We start from the raw sequence: 5,045 nt of genomic DNA, 5'->3' as shown, positions 1-5,045 counted from the left end.
GACCATCTCTATTTGTTGCCAACTTGTACTTCCCAAGCGCTTAATACAGTGCTCTGCACACAATCAGCGCTCAATACATACGATTGAATGAATGAATGAGTGAATGGAAGCTCAGCTCCTGATTCTTCCACTCCATGGGGATCAGCTGTTCCGGGTCCTCACTGAATGGGCAACAGTCCTCATGGCCAGGTAGGGTGCTGAGAAGCTTCTGGGAGGAGAAATGAGCTAGTCCTTCTCTTCTGCTCATCAAGACTCCTTCGACATCCACCTCCGGATGGCACTCACCTGGGATTAGGAAAAGCCCGAAAACTCCAGCCAGCTCCTTATGCCTCACTTGGACCACATCCACCCTCAACCCATCCCAAATATCCTTCCATCTGGCACTCCCAACCCCCACCTACCCAATCAATGTACCAGGGGTCTTCCACCTCTTTAAAATGTCTACCGAAGTTGTTTCTTCTTCAACAGGCCTTCTCTAACTAAAGTTCTCATCTTCCTAGCCCCTCCCCAAACATTTTATTTTCCCTTCCAGCTCACCAGTGCACTTAATTCCACCCCCTAAGCACTGAAGCATTCACCCCACACCAATTAAGTACCTATTGTTTTACCCAGAATCTTCCCTTACCTGTATTGCATCATCTGGATCCGATCCCCCTCATTACACCGATACTGGACCTGTAAGATTCAAAGAGAATTATGTCAGCATGCACAAGACAGGCCTATCTGAAGGTTTAAGGGAAAGCAACACCATAATGAGAACAGAGAAGTGGGGACAGGTGTGTTGAGGTGTTCAGGCAAGGCTGCAAGAAACATGTCTGCTTAATCTATTCTACTAGGCTCTCACAAGCAGTTAGTACAATACTCCCCCCAAAGGAAGATCTCAAATGCTGTTGATTGATTGCTGTAGCAAAGCGTCCCTTAGAACTTCCCCTGCCAGGGAGAGAAGTGGTAGAACAAAGAGACAGTTTGAGTGCCCAGGAAGCCATCTAAGATGGAGTAGTAGTCCTTTTGCCCACTAACTACCCTTACTCCTCAGCGCAGGAATGAGTGAGGTCAGGGTAGAGTAAAGATAGCCTCTCAGCACAACCCTACAGGCAAAATCTTGGGGAAATTACGTGGCCTTAAAGAACTCCCAGCTATCAAACCAGTAAGCAAATTCAAGGCTCCCAAATCATCAAAACCGCCTTCAAAAATCCCCTTATTCTCCCCAGCTCACCAAACCCAGCCCTTACAACGATTCAAAGTCAACCAGCCTCGAAGTGAGTGGGGCCCCTGTAGGGTTATATAGGGCAGGGAGATTGTGGGGGCGGGGCATGCATGCGTTAGTCACTAATTCCCCTGATTGGAAACAGCTGGGGTAGAGATCAGTTGTCCCTGAGGGAAGGTCCAGCTGCATCATTGGATGAGGGTATGGCTGCCAGAAAGATAGGGTAGGGCAGGTAGGCCTTTCCAGATGGAGCACCCCCTTTTCCTCTGCTCCTCCTCCCCTCTCCATCACCCCTACTCCGTCCCTCTGCTCTACCCACTGCCCCGCCCCACAGCTCTTGTGCATATTTGTACATATTTATTACACTATTTATTTTGTTAATGATGTGTATTTGTCTATAATTCTATTTATCTATTCTGATGCTAGGGATGCCTGTCTACTTGATTTGTTTTGTTGTCTGTCTCCCCCTTCTAAATTGTGAGTCCATTGTCTGGTAGGGATTGTCTCTATCTGTTGCCAAATTGTCCTTTCCAAGTGCTTAGTACAGTGCTCTGCACGCAGTAAGTGCCCAATGAATACAATAGAATGAATGAATAGGATAGGATGAAAGGGTCTGTCCAGAGAAACACTAATTCCAAACGCCTCTCCAGTCAGTCTCATCTCTGGCCCGACCCCCACCCCCCTTTCCTGTCCCATCTCAGTCCCCTCCTCACAACCCCCACAACCGGGCAGCTGACACCGAACCCAAGGAACGGCCAGGAAAGCCTAGCCCTTCCAATTAGACAGCCCACCACTCTCCCCACCTTCAGAGCCCTCTTAAAATCACTTCTCCACAGCGTGGATTAGCGGAGAGAACACGGGCCTGGGAGTCAGAGGACGTGGGTTTTAATCCCGGCTCCTCCACTTGTCTGCTGTGTGACCTTGGGGAAGCCACTTAACTTCTCTGTGCCTCAGTTACCTCATCGATAAAGTGGTGATTGAGATTAAGATTGTGAGCCCCATGAGGGACAACCTTAGTACCTTGTGTCTACCCCAGCGCTTAGAATAGTGGTTGATGCAGAATAAGCGCTTAACAAATGCCAGAATTATTATCATTACTATTATCTCCTCCAAAATGTCTTCCACAACTAAGTTCTCATTTCCCCTATTTGTTCTCCCTTCTATGTGGCCTGTGCACCTGGATGGTATTCCTCTAAGCACTTCTTTCTGTCTTCCCTTGTAGACTGCAAGCTTCTTAAGGACAGGGATTATGTCTATCAACTCTACTGCAGTGTACTTTCCCAAGCACTCAGTACAGTGCTCTGCATAGAGTAAACGCTCAATAGATACGATTGACCGATAACCGTTAGATGGCAGCTCGGGCTACGGGAGCCCAGCGAGTGAGCCCCATATCACGACGACGGGCTCCGGTGGCTCGGTCTAGGGTGTGACAGGGGGTTAGAAAAGGAAACCCCAGACCTATGGCCTAGAGCCAGCCTTCCTGCTCCTGCCTGCATCCCCTCCTTTCTGGCCTCGAATCGGGGTAGTGTCATCATCACGCGCCCGTGACGATGAAATGTTTTTCCGTGGTAAAACAATGTTTTTCCGTCTAAAACACAGACCGGTTCTGGGAGTCAGAAGATCATGGACTCTAATCCCAGCTCTGCCACTTGTCTTCTGTGTGACCTTGGGCAAGTCACTTCACTTCTCTGTGTCTCGGTTCCCTCATCCGCAAAATGGGGACAAAGACTGTGGGCCCCAAAAGGGACAGGGACCGTGTCCAATGTGATTAGCTAGTTTCTGCCCAAGCAATTAGTACAGGGCCTGGCACAGAGCGAGCACAACAAATTCCCATGAGTCACGGTGCCCGACAGCGTGCCGGAATCCCGGACAGGTGGGCCGAACACAGGTCGACACGGTTCTCGTGCCACAGTCAGAAACGTTCCCCATATTCAAGGACAAGGGAGGATCAGAGTTTGCCAGCATCCTGAAAAACAGTCACATGGCACTTAAAGCATTATCGAAGTCTCTGGTGGATCTTCAGGATGAACTGCTTTACCAGCATCCAGACACGAGGCACTTGGTAGGTGAGAAAAAACCCAAAGCAGAGAGTGAGGAGAAAATTTCCAGTGAAGAGGAGGAGGAATTGCTTGCTGAGGAGGGACAGCAGCAGCAGCAGCTGCAGAGGAAAGGGCCACCTAAGTGGAAGCAAGCTAGAGATGAGTGACTACCCTGACTTGATGGCAAAACGCTTTGCTGATTTCATATCCTATCGTAACCGGACGCTGCAAAAATGGCACAACAAAACCAAATTGGCTTCTGGCAAGCCGGGAAAGGGTTTTGGAGCCTTTGAACGCCCAATCCTGACTCAGATAGACCATATTCCGATGGACAAAGAGAGCTTACTTTGGCGTTTGCAGACTAAGTGCTCTTTGTACCGTTTTCTTGACAAGGCCCTACTGAGAGCTCACCTCCTCCAGGAGGCCTTCCCAGACTGAGCCCCTTCCTTCCTCTCTCCCTCGTCCCCCTCTCCATCCCCCCATCTTACCTCCTTCCCTTCCCCACAGCACCTGTATATATGTTTGTACATATTTATTACTCTATTTACTTATTTATTTATTTTACTTGTACATATCTATTCTATTTATTTTATTTTGTTAGCATGTTTGGTTTTGTTCTCTGTCTCCCCCTTTTAGACTGTGAGCCCACTGTTGGGTAGGGACTGTCTCTATGTGTTGCAAACTTGTACTTCCCAAGCGCTTAGTACAGTGCTCTGCACACAGTAAGCGCTCAATAAATACGATTGATTGATTGATTGATTGATTGAAGGGCGAGCCAGAACTCCAGCCTATCCCCGACAGCGTGCCAGGACAGCAGGAGATTTTGCCTCAGGCTCCAGCCAACGCTCACTTGAAGGACCTGGAGGAAGAGATCTTTGGTGATGATGGCTTTTACCATCAGCTTCTGCGAGAACTTATAGAACGGAAGACCCGTTCCTTGGATCCGAATGATCAGTTGGCCATGGGCGGGCAATGGCCGGCTATTCAGAAGTTACGGAGTAAAATTCACAGAAAAGTGGACAGGAAAGCCAGCAAAGGAAGAAAACTCCGGTATCATGTCCTTAGTAAGCTGCTGAGATTCATGGCACCTACTGACCACACTACAATGAACGATGATGCCAGAGTTTATGGTGCTGTGGCTCGTGTCATTTTGACGCTTATCCTATCCCGCTTGGATTTCTGCATCAGCCTCCTTGCTGACCTCCCAGCCGTCTGTCTCTCCCCACTACAGTCCATACTTCATTCTGCTACCTGGATCGGTTTTCTACAAAAATTTCTAGTGGTTACCCATCAACCCCTCTGCATCAAACAGAAACTCCTTACCATTGGCTTTAAAGCACCCACATCAGAGCAGAAGGGCCTGCTTTCTGGGGCCCCCTGAAGTGCTCAGAGATGGCTTTGCAGGCCAGCCACTCACTTGGATCCCAGAGGAGTTGGGCCGTGATGGACTTTTGCCATTAGAAATGCCTCCGGTCGCACGGCTCCTGATCAGCGTGTCTGCCACGTGGCTGAGGCTCAGCTCTACCATCCCCGATTCTACCTGTGGGCACACAACAAGCTCAGCTTGACCACTGCAGGGCCACCACTCTGCCTGCGGGCAAAGAGCATGGTCAGTGTCCCCACCACATGGCCACTGCTCTGACTGCGGGCACAGAGTACAGTCAGCATGGCCACCACTCTGCCTGCAGGCACAGAACATGCTCAGTGTGCCCACTACATGGGCACACCACTGTGGGCACAGGGTACAGTCAGTATGTCCACCAAATAGCCCTGCCTCTCCCTGAGGGCACAGAGTGACC

The 5,045-nt window shown here is 49.7% G+C and overlaps 1 pseudogene; it reads left to right on the top strand.

Annotated features, from left to right (window-relative positions):
• The first annotated feature begins 704 nt into the window (after positions 1-704).
• LOC119923615 lies at positions 705-4,734 on the top strand (annotated as a pseudogene).
• Positions 4,735-5,045: the final 311 nt, after the last annotated feature.

The sequence above is a fragment of the Tachyglossus aculeatus genome, unplaced genomic scaffold (assembly GCF_015852505.1).
Source record: "Tachyglossus aculeatus isolate mTacAcu1 unplaced genomic scaffold, mTacAcu1.pri scaffold_206_arrow_ctg1, whole genome shotgun sequence".
NCBI classification, from domain to species: Eukaryota; Metazoa; Chordata; class Mammalia; order Monotremata; family Tachyglossidae; genus Tachyglossus; species Tachyglossus aculeatus.
Note: the sequence above shows the minus strand (reverse complement) of the source record. Positions and strands in the feature narration are given on the sequence as shown.